We start from the raw sequence: 14,829 nt of genomic DNA, 5'->3' as shown, positions 1-14,829 counted from the left end.
AAAAAAATACATTCTTGCCTCCAACATTGTGTGCCCGAATGAAAACGTTCTTCGCAATTGGCTGCTGTTGTTTAGTTTTACTCTCCGGGAACAAACGCTATCAAACCAGCATCCGGATGGCAAGATTGATTACAATTTCTGGCCATCTAATCTTCCAGAGCAGTCCTGTGAATTCACAAAACCCCGTTTTTGCTTGCTGAGTCAGGGGAAAAACTACACTTTGTTCGTTTGTCCGGAACAACGCTATGGTACCTGGTTCATTATTTGTTCTGTCAATATGAAAATGATTTTTTAACTTTAGAAATTATTCATTTGGTTGATTAAAATGGAATTGAAATACTTGACAAAAAACATGAAATTTAACTTATCAAATATTTTATTCAAATCATCCAAATCTTAAAAGACATGTTAGGAATTCACAAAACAATTGTGACTGTTTGCCGGAATGATGCTGCGCAGATATTTTTCCTGAAGTGAATTTTCCACCCACCTACCTCCTTTTCCTTTCACTCGAGAGCTGGTTTTCTTTGCAAGAGTTTATTGGGTTGACGTTTGTTTGTTGATTCAATCTTTTTTTTTTCGCTTCTTATCCCGGCAAACAACCATTTATCACACAGGACGAAAGTGCGGCTGATAAATTGTAGCTAGTTTGGGTTAACGAATTGAAACAAATAAGTTTAAAGTCTGACATTGATCGTTGTTTTTATCAGTTGGAGAGGTCTCGGTTGCGCTGAAATGTTGGTAGAAAAAATGAAATCATCATTCGAGCTCAAGACACAAGAACTTGTTATTTCAGGAAGGGTTAAAAACTATAAAATTCAGAATATGTTTCTTGTCATAAGCTAACTAAAAGTTAGAAATCAGAAGTCTGAAATCAGAAATAAGAATTCAGAAGTCAAAAGTTAAAATGAAAAATCAGAAATAAGAAATCAGAAGCCAGAAGCATAAAAGTTAGAAGTCAGAAGTTTGAAGCCAGAAGTCAGTAGTCAGAAGTCAGAAGTCAAAAGTCAATAGTCAAAAGTCAAAAGTCAAAAGTCAAAAGTCAAGTCAAAAGTTAAGTCAAAAGTCAAGTCAAAAGTCAAGTCAAAAGTCAAGTCAAAAGTCAAGTCAAAAGTCAAGTTAAAAGTCATAAATCAGAGGTCAGAAGTCAGAAATAAGAAGTCAGAAGCTAGAAGTCAGAAGTCAGAAATCAGCAGTTCGAAGTCAGAAGTCAAAGGCAGAAATTAGAAGTCAGAAATCAGAAGTCAGAAGTCAGAAATCAGAAGTCAGAAATCAGAAATCTGAAGTCAGGAGTCAGAAGTCAAAAGTCAAGAGTCAAAAGTCAAGTCAAAAGTCAGAAGTCTTAAGTCATAAATCATAGGTAAACAGTCAGAAATTAGAAGTCAGAAGTTAGAAATTATAAGTCGGAAATCAGATGTTCCTCAGAAGTCAGAAGTCACAAATTAGAAGTCAAAAGTCAGACGTCAGAACTCATCTCATAAGTCAAAAGTCGAAAGTCAGAGGTTCGAAGTCAGAAGTCAAAAATCAGTGGTCTGAAATCGCAGTCAGAAGTCAAAGTCAAAGATCAAATATCTGAAAACTGAATTTAACACTTAGAAGTCAAAAGTTTTTTTTTTAAAGATACGGTTTAATAAACGAGAATTAAGTCTAGCTAGAGTCTGATACCAGAAGTCGAATATCAGAAGTCAAACGTCAGTTTTTATCAGTAAAAACAAAAATCAAAAGTAAAACATGAGGGACAAGAATTAATTGGCAATATTCGAGTTCATAAGGGTTTAGAAAGAAATTGTTAAAATTTCAATTTTTTTTTGGGTTTTCTCATCAAACTTTTTGTTTTTCACATCTTAATTTTCCAAGGAAGAGGATTTGAGCTATTTTCAGGCTAATTATTTGTCGAGAAGGTACACCAATTTTTCTCGAAAGGATTAAATTTCCACTGTTTGTTACCGGCTGCAGTTTTAATTTGCCATAGTTTCATAATCCGGAAGCGTGAACTTTCCGAACTGCACTCGAATGTTCCAACATAGGTAGGACTTCACAATGGCCGTTAACTTTTCCTTCTTCAATTCAACAACCAATTAAATTGTTCCTTCACTGAGCAGAGCACCAACTAAATCAAGTACCGACTAGCCCATGGAAACTTTTAAACAGCCGATATAAGTACACATACATACAGTTAGTTAGTTGATCTACTGGCTCGTTTGTTTAATCTTTGCTAATCGGATTGTCGATGCCTTGAAGACTTTTTGAGTCGAAGATTAGAGAAAATTTCTAGTTGAACCGTGGAAACTTTCTGTTTGAATTCAGGTTTTACAAATCAACTAAATCAAAATTGGTAGTTCGAATTCTGTTACTTATGAGACTTGCCATAAAAGAACATAAGTTTTAACTCCCTTTAAAGAAAAATCCACAAAGGTCGATTCTTCCACCCACTTTTTGAAATATTTCCTAGCGTTGGTGTATGGCATGCACCAGCGTTCAATTATATTGCCTACTTGAAGGCGATTTCGATTCGTCGAACGCATAGTGAGATCGAGCAAACGCTTCACCAGATAGAAAGTCTCCATTTTTGGATGTGAAGTTGGTAGAGTAGTAACGTTCTGAATTCATATCTTGTGCACAAAACATTAAGCCAACGACTTCTCTTTTTGATGAACGTTGAAATCCAATGTATAAAGCCTTGTTTCAAATGCAAACAGTCCGAGAAGTGCGACTCGAGTCAGCCAACGTTCGTATTGCTATCGAACAATCACAACATCAGATAGCTGAAATTAAAAAAACTAATGAAAGTATCGAAGCTTCTCAAGATTTTCTGGCAGCTAAATTTGACAGCCTAACAAACGGTTTCGAGGATTTTAGACAGGAGTTAGCTTTGCTGAGATCCGAGAACCACGAGTTGAGAACAGAAATCGAGGAGTGTAAGGAAAAAAACGTCGACCTAACTAAGCGATTGGAGGGACTTGAATTAGAGCTCGATCAATTAAATCGGAAGGGACTTGCACGCAATGCTATCATCTTAGGGTTACCAGTAACGGAAAATGAAAATCTTCGCGAAAAAATTTTTGCTATTGGAAATTTAGTAGCTTGTAAACTGGAAACGAACGACATCGTCAGCGTTAAACGTTTAAACGGAAATAACAATCAAAAAGATGCCGCTCCTGTATTAGTAGTTTTTCAAACGGAAACTAAGAAAGAAGAATTGTTTGACAAAAAGCGGGTGCATGGAATTTTGAAAGCGGCTGATATTGGTACCTGCTATCGTGGTTCGATTAAAACGGTAACTCTTCGGGACGAATTGACTTCGTTTGGGAAAGAGCTGCTTAAAGAATCGAGGCAGGTTCAGGACGAATTGGGTTACAAATACATCTGGCCGGGACGTGATGGAAAAGTACTTTTAAAGAAAGCTGATGGAGCAAAGGTTGAGAAAATCGGGTCCAAAAAAGATTTGCTGCTTATGCTGGAAAGGAAAAACAAACGAACCCTGAACTACTCGTCCGCTTCTTCATATGCAGTGTCATCGCCTAAACGTATGCAGATCATCAATTGAAAACTGAGAAACCAGCACTACTTTGATTTAATATTATGGATTTTTCTTCGAATAATTACTATTATAATAATATTGATGAATTAAATAAAAATAAATGTAATACTTGGAAAAACTGTAGCACACTTAAAATATTTCAACTCAATACTAGAGGCTTAAACAATTTATCAAAATTCGATGATTTGAAATTAATTTTGCATCAGTTGACAGAAACGATGGATGTCATTATCCTGGGGGAGACATGGGTAAAAGAAAATCGTTCACATCTCCTCAACATCCCCGACTATAAAAGCATATTCTCCTGTAGAAACGAGAGTATGGGTGGCGGTCTTGCTGTGTACATAAAAAATAGGCTTAAATATGAGCAGATCAGCTGTGAACTTGAAGCTGGGTTTCACCATATTCACATTACTCTAAAGATCAATGAACAATCTATAAGTGTACATGCGATATATAGGCCTCCTTCGTACAGTATTACAAACTTTTTTGTCAAACTTGAAACTATTTTGTCAAACTCTAACCCAAGGACTCCTTGCGTGATAGTCGGCGATATAAATATTCCCGTGAACAATACCACCGCGCCAAACTCTGTTGAGTATATAGAACTTCTTAAATCGTACAATTTCTATGTCACAAATACGCATGTTACGAGACCCACAAGTAGTAACATATTGGACCACGTTCTATGCTCCGAGCCTCTTCAATCTAGGGTCTTAAATGAAACTCTTTTCACGGATATCAGTGACCACTGCTGCATAATTTCATCAGTCAGTATGCGAAAAACCATCTGCTTTCAGGAGCTTGAAAAAGTTGTTGTACGAAATGATCTACTCAATGAGAAATTTGAAACAAATGTAAGCACCATGAACAACTGCCCACCCCACGAACGACTAAATAAAATTATCGAATTGTATAAGAGATTGAAAGAAGAATGCTCTACAGTTTATAAAATAAAAGCGAAGGTTAAAGGGGTTTGCCCTTGGATCACGCTAGATATTTGGAAGTGGATGAAAATGAAGGATAAAATTCTTGGTAAATTCAAACGAAATCCAAATAGTACCTATCTTCGTGATCTATTGAAGTACACTTCTAAAAGACTCCAAAAACTAAAAGAAGATACTAAACGAGAGTACTTCAGAAACTTATTCAGCAACGTTTCTTCCAAAAATATGTGGAAATGCCTCAACACACTTGCAGGAACATCGAAAATCATGAGTAAAGAAATTAAGCTGAATGTTGGCGGCAATCTAATTGAGGATCAACTAATGGTTGCAAACGAGTTTAACGAGTTTTTCAGTAACATTGGACCCCAGCTTGCTGCAACGATCACAAGTCGTGGTGATGTTAATAGATTCCAGACCTTAACCCCTCTTCAAAACTCAATATTTCTCCGACCCGCGAGTACACAAGAAGTCATTTTGCTTATTAAAGACCTCGATTCCAGTAAAAGTGTGGGTGACGATGGAATTCCGGTCCACTTTATCAAGCGACATTTCCGTATTTTTTCGGATTTAATGAGAGACGTCTTTAACGAAAGCCTTTCAAACGGAAGATTTCCAGATTGCCTAAAAACTGCCAGAGTTGTACCGGTTCATAAACAAGGACCAAAAACAGATTCCAACAACTATCGTCCGATATCAGTTCTGCCAGTTTTGAGTAAACTTCTCGAAAAAATGTTGGTCTCTCGTATAACCGATTTCTTCCGACAAAATAGTACATTCTATGAGTTTCAATATGGATTTCGCTTAGGATCAAGCACCACAACCGCAATTTCAGATTTATTCGCTGAAATTTATCATGCAATTGAAGCCAAAAAGAAAAATGGCCTCCTTTTTCTGGATCTCAAAAAGGCATTTGACACTATTGACCACTCGATTCTTCTGAAAAAATTAGAATACTATGGAATACGTGGCCCTGCGCATGACCTTATGAAAAGCTTTCTGTCAAATAGAAACCAATACGTAAAGCTGAATGGCTTTCAAAGTGACCTCCGTCCTCTCAAAGTAGGAGTGCCTCAAGGCAGTAATTTGGGTCCCTTGTTGTTCCTAATCTACGTTAATGATCTGCCAAACTTAAATCTTCATGGGAAACCACTGTTATTTGCCGATGATACCTGTCTTCTTTACACTGAAGAAAATCTCGATGTAATGATCCAGCACAAAGCTGAAGATATGAGACTACTTCAGGAATACTTCAGCGAGAACATGTTGTCTTTAAATCTATCTAAAACGAAACACATGGTTTTATCACCTTTCCGAATTGCTGATACAGGACAATGCGACCTAATTGTCGATTCCGAGAAGATTGAACGAGTAGTTGAATTCACTTATCTTGGACTGACCATCGATTCAGCGTTAAAATGGACAAACCACATACAAAAATTGAAGAGTGATGTTACGTCGGCAAGTGGTCTGTTTTGGAAAATCAGTAGCTTTATACCTGTAAAACAACTCTCCATTATGTACCATGCGTTTGTCCAATCCAAGCTCAAATATCTAATATTCATCTGGGGAGCTGCTAGCCGTTCAAGACTCAAACCTCTTCAGACAGCTCAAAACCGTTGTTTGAAAGCTGTATACAAGCGACCTAGATTGTATCCTACTATGAACCTGTATGCCGAAGCAGACGAATCTACTTTGCCAATCAACGCACTGAGGGAGCTACAAGCAGCATCTATAATCCACAACCACCTGCAAAACCCACTTGCACATCACAACCAAAATTACGAACGTCCTGATCACAGGTATTCTTTGAGAAATCAAAGTAGCCTGTATGTAAGTCAACCTACCACTGAATTCGCTAAGAAAGCCTTCACTTACTATGGTAAGGTTTGTTACAACCGACTACCTGTAAACGTACGTTCTGAAAGGAACATCATCAAATTTAAAGCCCTGATCAAGCAACACATGAGATCCATTTTGGAAACGTTCATGCTATGAACTAAACCAACAGTCCGGTTTCCGGTAGCCTGTCAGCCAGCGTTCCCTTAAAAGAGAAACTTCTCGCTGGGAACGCTTAAAATACCTGAATTCTCATCACTCTAAAACCACAAGTTGTATCAAAGCCAAACTAATTCCTGTGCAAACACTTCTTGTCTTTTCTTCACCAGCCGCCACCGCCCCCTTTCATGAGACACGACTTCACCAAATTTCACCTGAGACCAGGCGCGGTCTTAGAGCTAGAGAAATTTTAATGATTCTTATTCGACAACTAGGGTAACGGACCAATTTTGGATCGCTTTGGGGAGTGGCTGTGCTATTTTCTGAATTAAAAAAGTTCATGTTATAATTTTCGATTGCTTTATCCGTTCATTACGAAGATCAAGGCTTTTCCTATCAAAACATATCGTCGTTTGTTGCAATGTAGCACGATTTAAGCCTAAAAAGTCGTTTTTTCGATTATTACTCTGGTCGGTATTTTGGACCACCAGGTTTCTGTTTTGGACCACCCACTGGACCTATTTTGGACCACCCTTAAACTAAATAAGTTTTTTGTTTCTAAATTTTGCTATATTTATGACAGCGATTGATGAGCAATTATGTGAATAATTCAGTTAATCTTATCCTTTCCTATTCTTGTAGTCAAGTTTTGTTTGTTCACGTTAATTTATTCCTGAACAAACTTTTTTTTTTTATTTTCCTCAGCCGCTATTTGGGTACACTTGTCACGGTGTCTCTGGGAGAAAACTTTATTTTTCGAAAATTAGCATCGCTAATTTTTGCACCATTCGAAAGCTGGGACTTTCCCCTTTCATTTGAGCCCAAATTTGAAATAATCCACCGGGGGGTCTAGAACATTTTATTTTTTTGAAGATTTTTTAACCTTTTTAACGGTTTTTTCAAAGACAAAATCATACTAATCACGGTGAAAACGCTCGTCTTACCTTTAGCGTAAATCTAACATCATATGATAATAACATGATTTAATAGGAAATTTCCCTAGCTACAATTTTGTAGAAGACATCAAAGTGATACAAATTGGAAGAAAAGCGTTGGAATGTCACAAACAGAGTGATTATTATTTCTTTGAAAAATCTAATAATACTTCTCACCACTGATTGTACTATGACAAAAAAAAATATTCTACGAGCTTAGTTATTGATTGTAGAGTGCATAAATGTTCAAAACATTTCATTTACAATAAAAAATCAATCTTTTACATGAAATTGATCAGGATTATCTGAAATTATAAACATTTGTAGGGTTTTATTCTGGAAAAAATGTCTCCCGCCTCTCTTGAAAATTTAGTTATTTATATTCTGAGCTAAGTTAGTTTGAACAAACATTAGGGATTAGGAAAAAAATTAGATTTACTTCTTACATTACAGCCCAATTTTCAATAATTCATTTGGATTTCAAAATCAAACATCTTTGTTGAAAATCTTTCATCCTGTTTGATGATTTCGTAAGGTTTTCATACTTTTCACTTTTGATTAATTGTTAAACCTTAGACACGGGTATCACAAGTGATATAAAGTGTCATAAAAAAAATTAAAAAAAAAATTCAACCCATTGTTTATGTTTGTTTGCATAAATTGGTGTTTTTGGAGGCACTCGTGTATGTTAAAATGTGGTCGAATTTAAGTTTTCAAGCAAAAATTCTAGATTGTTCATTTTTCTCGAAAGTACACGAACTAAACCAAATGTCTTATATTGATTTTTTTTTATTAAAAGGAAAAATAAGATTACAAAATCTCAACATCAACTCTGTTTTCAACTATTATAAGAGGTTGATTTGATGTAATACTTTAATCTGAAAATATTCTCTCAATTCACTTTGAGTTGTCAGATCTGAAGTCAACAGATTTTTTGCGAACTTTTTATTTCGTTTTCTTAAAATTTTGCGTTTGTTCAAATTGATGATTTTTTTTTTCAAATATCCTAGATAAAATAAAAAAAACATGGGTTTTTATCCGATACTATGGAACACTGCAAACATTTGTCTGTGGATTTCTGCATTTTTGGCTTTCCTCAAAAATGTTTTTTTTTTCTTCTATGAAAACAAAATATAACATCGTGTCATGAACAGTATTTAAAGCAGTGGCTTGAAATGCTTTAAATTCAAATTAAAAATTTATTCAAATTTTCAATACATTGGAAAAAAATACCTTAAACTTTATTTATCCCTTACTTTGGGATTTTTTGAAAAATTAGACAAAAAAAAAGAATGTCATATTTGTTCCGGGATGATAAAACCCCAAAAATGCTCATAACTTCAGATAATCCTGATCAATTTTATGTAAAAGATTGATTTTCTATTGCCAATAAACCGTTTTGAACATTTATACACTCTACAATCAATAACTAAGCTCGTAGAATATTTTTTCTGGTCATAGTACAATCAGTGGTGAGAAGTTTTATTAGATTTTTCAAATGAAATAATAATCACTCTGTTTGTGACATTCCAACGCTTTTCTTCCAATTTGTATCACTTTGATGTCTTCGACAAAATTGTAGCCAGGGAAATTTCCTATTAAATCATGTTATTAACATATGACGTTGGATTTACGCTAAAGGTAAGACGAGCATTTCCACAGTGATGAGTATGATTTTGTCTTTGAAAAAACTGTTAAAAAGGTTAAAAAATCTTCAAAAAAATAAAATGTTCTAGACCCCCCGGTGGATTATTTCAAATTTGGGCTCAAATGAAAGGGGAAAGTCCCAGCTTTCGAATGGTGCAAAAATTAGCGATGCTAATTTTCGATAAATAAAATCGTTCCATCAGAGACACCGTGCTTGTTTGTTGAATATTTCTTGCTGTAACCGTCTGTTCGTTTTCTATAACTTCTTATACTGAAAACAGATATTTTCGATAAGAATAGAGTAAAAATAGAAAAACTCATCCTTTATATAGTGTGTTTCAAATATTTTGGAAATTCCGACAGCACACTGCAATCTCGACGAAATTTGTTCTGCAGTGTTAAATTCTGACCAGTTGGCTTATCTTTAGAGTCAATTTTTAGAACGCAAATCTTGTTCAGGCGACCCAATGATAAGTTAACAAAATCTGACATCATCAACTCCGCGACATCAATTGATGCATTTGACTTCCAAAACCTTAATGGATTTGGTTTAGCTTCAGTTCTGTAGAAAACACAGATTCAAAAAAGATAAAAATGTGCAAGAACTATTTTTAACCATCTAAAAGCCAATTTTTTTCGCTGAAAACTTCACAAAAGTTCAGTTTTATCTTGAAATCAACTTTTATTCTAGGAGAAAAATTATCGTTAGAGTAAATTTCCAACAGTTTTTTTTTGTTTCAAAAATTGCATAACCGCAGGGGCGTAAAAACTAGATTTTAAGTACTTTTTTTCTTGGGATTTTAACCCAATTGCACTTTTTTTCCTTAGTTTTGGAACATATTAAGGCTATCTCATAGCTATAGATCAATATATTTTTTGTTAAAATTGTTCTACATTTTTCACTGAGATATTTCAACTGTTATAAAAATAAACTCGTTACATATTTGCCGATTTGTTGTCTTTTTTCCCAATCCCTTCATTAGACGGGGTTGATGTTTCCACTTCTATCTAACGAAGCATTTTTTCTCGATAATCAATCCTGAGTGGTTGTAACTTTTAGACCAAACTGTCAATAATTTTTCATGAAGCATTAAAAATAATGACTTCATATGAACTTGGTGCATGTCCAGTTTTTTTCAAGTTTTTAAGCTTCTTTACCTGTAGCTTTTGGCAGCGGCTTATCAAACAGTTGCCATTAATGTGGATTATAAGATTAACGTGGTTTAAAGCATAGTGTACAAAAAGTAAGTTAAAGGAATGGTTGGCTTGGTTTTTTGTCGATTGAAGTTGTGGGAAATGCGTTGATGAATTATGACAAATGTTCAATAAAGTCAAACAATACAACTGGCAGCACTATTCGCCAGCATTGTAAGATCTGTCAGATCTGCCACGATTGAAACCTTTCTCACTCTAACTCCCCCTTTCCCTCAGATGGGTATTGCCTCCTGATTCGTCATTCGTTTGTCCGTCGTGCGAAATAGAGGCAGTGTGCTTTTGCCGCGCTGAGAATAGCAGGGGCAAAAGGAATCCAGATTTGTCGGGTCGGTTCTCTGGTTGATTCCGGAAAGAGCCCCACAGAAGTGAATGCCATAATTCCAAATTTTTGGGGATTGAAACGACTTCGTCAGTCAATTGTGGGAATAAAAACGAGTGATTTTCATTATTGTCCAGACGTTTCGGCCATTTATTGTGGCCTTCTTCAGTGGGTAATAATTGTCAGGTTCGTTTTAGACGAAAAACGAACCCGGCAATTATTACCCACTGAAGAAGGCCACAATAAATGGCCGAAACGTCTGGACAATAATAAAAATCACTCGGTTTTATTCCCACAATTGACTGACAAAGCCGTTTCAATCCCCAAAAATTAAAAATAATCCAGTCAAAAAACAATACTATAATTCTAAATTTTATTTATAATGAGCAATATTATCGTAAAATGTCTTGTTACGTTCATGAATATTTAACAGCAAGTTTAACACCCAGGTTATGTTGAGTGGTCCAAAATAATTCCCTAAGGAAATAAGTAGAACCTATTTCCGACATGGGTCAAATTGCTATTAAACATGTTTTTTTGGGTCTTCGAGCTTGCAAACTAGTTTTCAAGTGTTTTATCGCAGCTGTGAACATGTTTGTAGTTGTTAAATCCATCACAGTTATGCAGAAAATCTCTTGAAAGTTGACTCCAATAATGGCACGTCCTCTTGAAATGTGCTTTATTCAGCACAACTGTGAAAAATCAAAACATTTTTTTTTTCAATTTTCTCTCCCTTATCAGCTTATTTAAATGGAATGTTCGATATGATTAGAATCAAAAGAAGTAGCTTTAACTATATTTGTTCAAAGTTTAATGATAAACATGATTTATGATAGAAACATTAGAAAAAAAATGCTGCAAGGTGGTCCAAATATGTACCCGGTCCAAAATAAGTCCGTTACCCTATACGTTTGCAAAAAAATTGATTTCCCCTTGTTAATTGTGGCCCAAATTTTTTTTTAAATCGTAATTTAATTCTGAAATAGAATAATGAAATATCTTTTTTTCAAAGCTTTATTTTACCCTTTAATGCATAGCTTTTATTGAATAAGAATAGCAGTTATTGATTCATTGAAATAATAAAATTTTAATTCGAATAAGACAACTGAACAGCTATAAAGTCGTTATTTTGAGTTTTATAAAAGTTATAGTCCATCAAAGTTGAAAATTTTGTTATGAAATTCTTAATTTATCTCAATAAGGTTTTGCGATTTTTTTTTTTTCAAACCTTGTAAATTGGGTTCAGGAAGGTGTTTGTGATTGATTGAGATTTAAAAAAATTGTTAGTATTTGCAAACCTGAAGAAATAACAGCGATTCAAAAACTACTATTTTGTAAAAATTAAATAAATTTGATTTTTTGCAATTTTTTTGCATACTTTTTTTATTATCTCAATCACACATTGAAAAATGGTTACAAAATCATTATGGGCTATTTTTTTTTTATTCTCTAGAATATTTTTGTGGATATGTCACTCAAAAATATCCACGCGTTTCCAAGATATTTGGATTTTGATAAGTGTTGTTTAAAAAAACACCATGCATTAAAGGGTTAATCTGAAATGAATAAATTAAATTCTAATCATTTGATAAGAATAGTATCAAATTTGCATCAAAGGGGTATGAATAAAATTAAGAATTGTATTTTATTCCGTAAAAGGCACAATATCTACAATTTTGTTCAATCTTTTAGAAATAATTCAAAAATGATGCGATGAAGGATAAACTTCTGATAGCCTACGGCATCAAAAATCATGGGTGCATCAAAATTAGGAGCGGATTTTGGCTGATTTGAGAGTATTGAAAAATTTGTGCATTTTTTTAACTATAAAAATGTTACGAAGACATTGAAAATAAAGGTTTTGATTAAATAAAAAACTTTCAATTTTGACTTTTGAGAAAAAGTTACAAAAGTATTCTCTCTGAATTTTGAGGATTTTGGAGGAATTTGACCAAATTTCAAAGAAATTTCAAACCAAAATGAATTCCAGATATTTAAAAAAAAAAACAAAACGTTTTGCAGTCTTCTACATAGATGTTAAATAAATTGAAGTATTTTCTTTTTCTTGAAAAATGAAAAACGCCCTTTTGTGAAATCAGAAATAAACTAGTTTCAAAAATTGTCGAATTATTTTTTTTTCAAAAGCATTGTATATCTGAAATTATAAAATATAGGCAAAATCTTTAACCTTTAAGAAATTAGGGATAATAAATAGATTTAAATCATTTTCTATTTTTAAATAAGTTTATAAATTTATCAGATGCGTTTCGTTTAAAATGCTTAATTTTAAAATTATAAGAGCCATAGCACCAAAAGGTGATAGACAAAATCTAGCGGAATATTCGCAGGATTATACCTTTTAATTTAAATTATCATTATGTAAATAATCTAAAAATATGAATGACTATATGGTTGGTGTGGTTCTTTAAACTCAGTTCGAGTTCGGAAATAATGTTCAAAATATGATTTTTTATGTTATCTTTTTATATTATGTTCAATGGCATTCAGATGTTTGAATTTATAAGAAACACACACATATAAATTTGATGATATTTTTTCATTTTAGAGTTAATATTTAACTAATTTTTCAATTTTGGCTGATAATGCACACAATTTCTAAGTTACGAAATCTACTGGAATTAAAAATTCCATTCTTTTTTCAAATTCATATATATTTGAAAAAAGTTTAAAAAAAAACGGTTCGATTTTGGCAACACAACCGAACGGTTTTTTTTTCAACTTTTTTTCATTTATTAAAACAAAAACACTATTATTATTATCATTAACATCATTCATTTTATTCATAGTCACCTTTTTACCATTTTTTAGTCGTTTTATAATTTTTCTAATCTAGTTTCTGATGCATTTAGCAATTTTCTTGTTTTGATTATAATGTTTGTTTTTTTTTTGTCATTTTTGTCATTCTAGCGTGTTTTAGTTCTTTTACGTCATTTTATAGCTTTTGTTTGTATTTGTTTGATATTTGTAATTTTAAAATATTGTTATCATTTTTGCCTTATTTGAGTACTTAATAATTTATTTGAAATTTTTTTTGTTTTTGTTGTTGTATTTAAGCATCATTCAAGAACGTAAAAACGTATTCATGGTGCTTGTCAAAATTATAAGGGTCATGTTATAGCGAAAACTGTAGGGTAAGTGCCGTTCCAAAAAACCGTCCAATGTGTCAAATACGAATGTTGCCAAAATCGAATATAGCCAAAATCTAATGATACCTAAAACGAAAGGGGCTTGTACTCACTTTTTTCCTGAAATCAAAGTTTTGTTATTCATGATTTTTCTTCGATCTTGAAAATATCTAAGATTATAAAATCAACAAATAGGCAACTTCCGATATAAAATGGCAACAATGATAATTATGTTTGTTTGATTTGATTGGCTCAAAATACTTGTGAGGAATACCAGAGCAATTACTGGCAAGTGCAAGCGAAGCTCTAATCCACCATAAAAATATGAACAAAAATATAACTTATCCAAAAAAGTTGAACGATCGATGTATCTTTTATCAGTTTTAAACGTGTCGATCTGAGCTAATTAATAATTTGTTCAAGTGAATTTTTCAAATCATATTTTTTTTAAATTCTCTTTTTTTAATTTTTGAAATTTAATCGAATTTAAATTGTTAGGAAATAGGATCCATTCCAGGCGACATACCAGTATTTGCGCAGTTCTTATTTTTCATTATTTAAAAAAAAAACTCTGTTTTAAAAGCATTTTTCAACCTTTAATTTTTAATCAAAATTTATTACGTTATTTTCTTTATTGAGAACGTACAAATCGAAAATGTGCTGTTTTCAGAACAAAAAACTAATAAAAATGGATGCATTGTGACGTCACGCCTTTAAAAACTTTTTTAATCGAGAACAAGAATTTTAATATTAAAATATAATGCTTTAAATTCTGAATTAACTGAAAAAACCGCAGCCCGTGGCGTAGAAGATAGCCTTCAAATCTTCTACGCCAGCGGATATGAGATCGATCCCGGTCACGGTATACATATCTAGTACACTTTCTGTGGGCTGGTGGTTGTAGCATTTGTAAAATGCTATCCTTCATATCCTCGAAAGATGTACCCTTAGAGTTGAGAAAAATGAATCTCTTCGAGGAAACATAAAGTTTCATTGAGATCCTGTAAGTGTTTGTGTTCGTTTAAGAAAAATGGTCAAAAATCCGTGTCGTCACCGTGGAATGGGTCTTAGACAGAAATGAAAA

The 14,829-nt window shown here is 33.4% G+C and overlaps 1 protein-coding gene across 8 annotated transcripts in view; it reads left to right on the top strand.

Annotated features, from left to right (window-relative positions):
- LOC129754674 (high affinity cGMP-specific 3',5'-cyclic phosphodiesterase 9A) overlaps positions 1–14,829 on the top strand; it is a 711,945-nt gene that overhangs the window by 625,640 nt on the left and 71,476 nt on the right. The window lies entirely within an intron of this gene.

The sequence above is a fragment of the Uranotaenia lowii genome, chromosome 3, assembly GCF_029784155.1.
Source record: "Uranotaenia lowii strain MFRU-FL chromosome 3, ASM2978415v1, whole genome shotgun sequence".
Lineage (NCBI taxonomy): Eukaryota > Metazoa > Arthropoda > Insecta > Diptera > Culicidae > Uranotaenia > Uranotaenia lowii.
The sequence above is the reverse complement of the archived record's forward strand: the minus strand, read 5'-3'. Positions and strand labels throughout refer to the sequence as shown.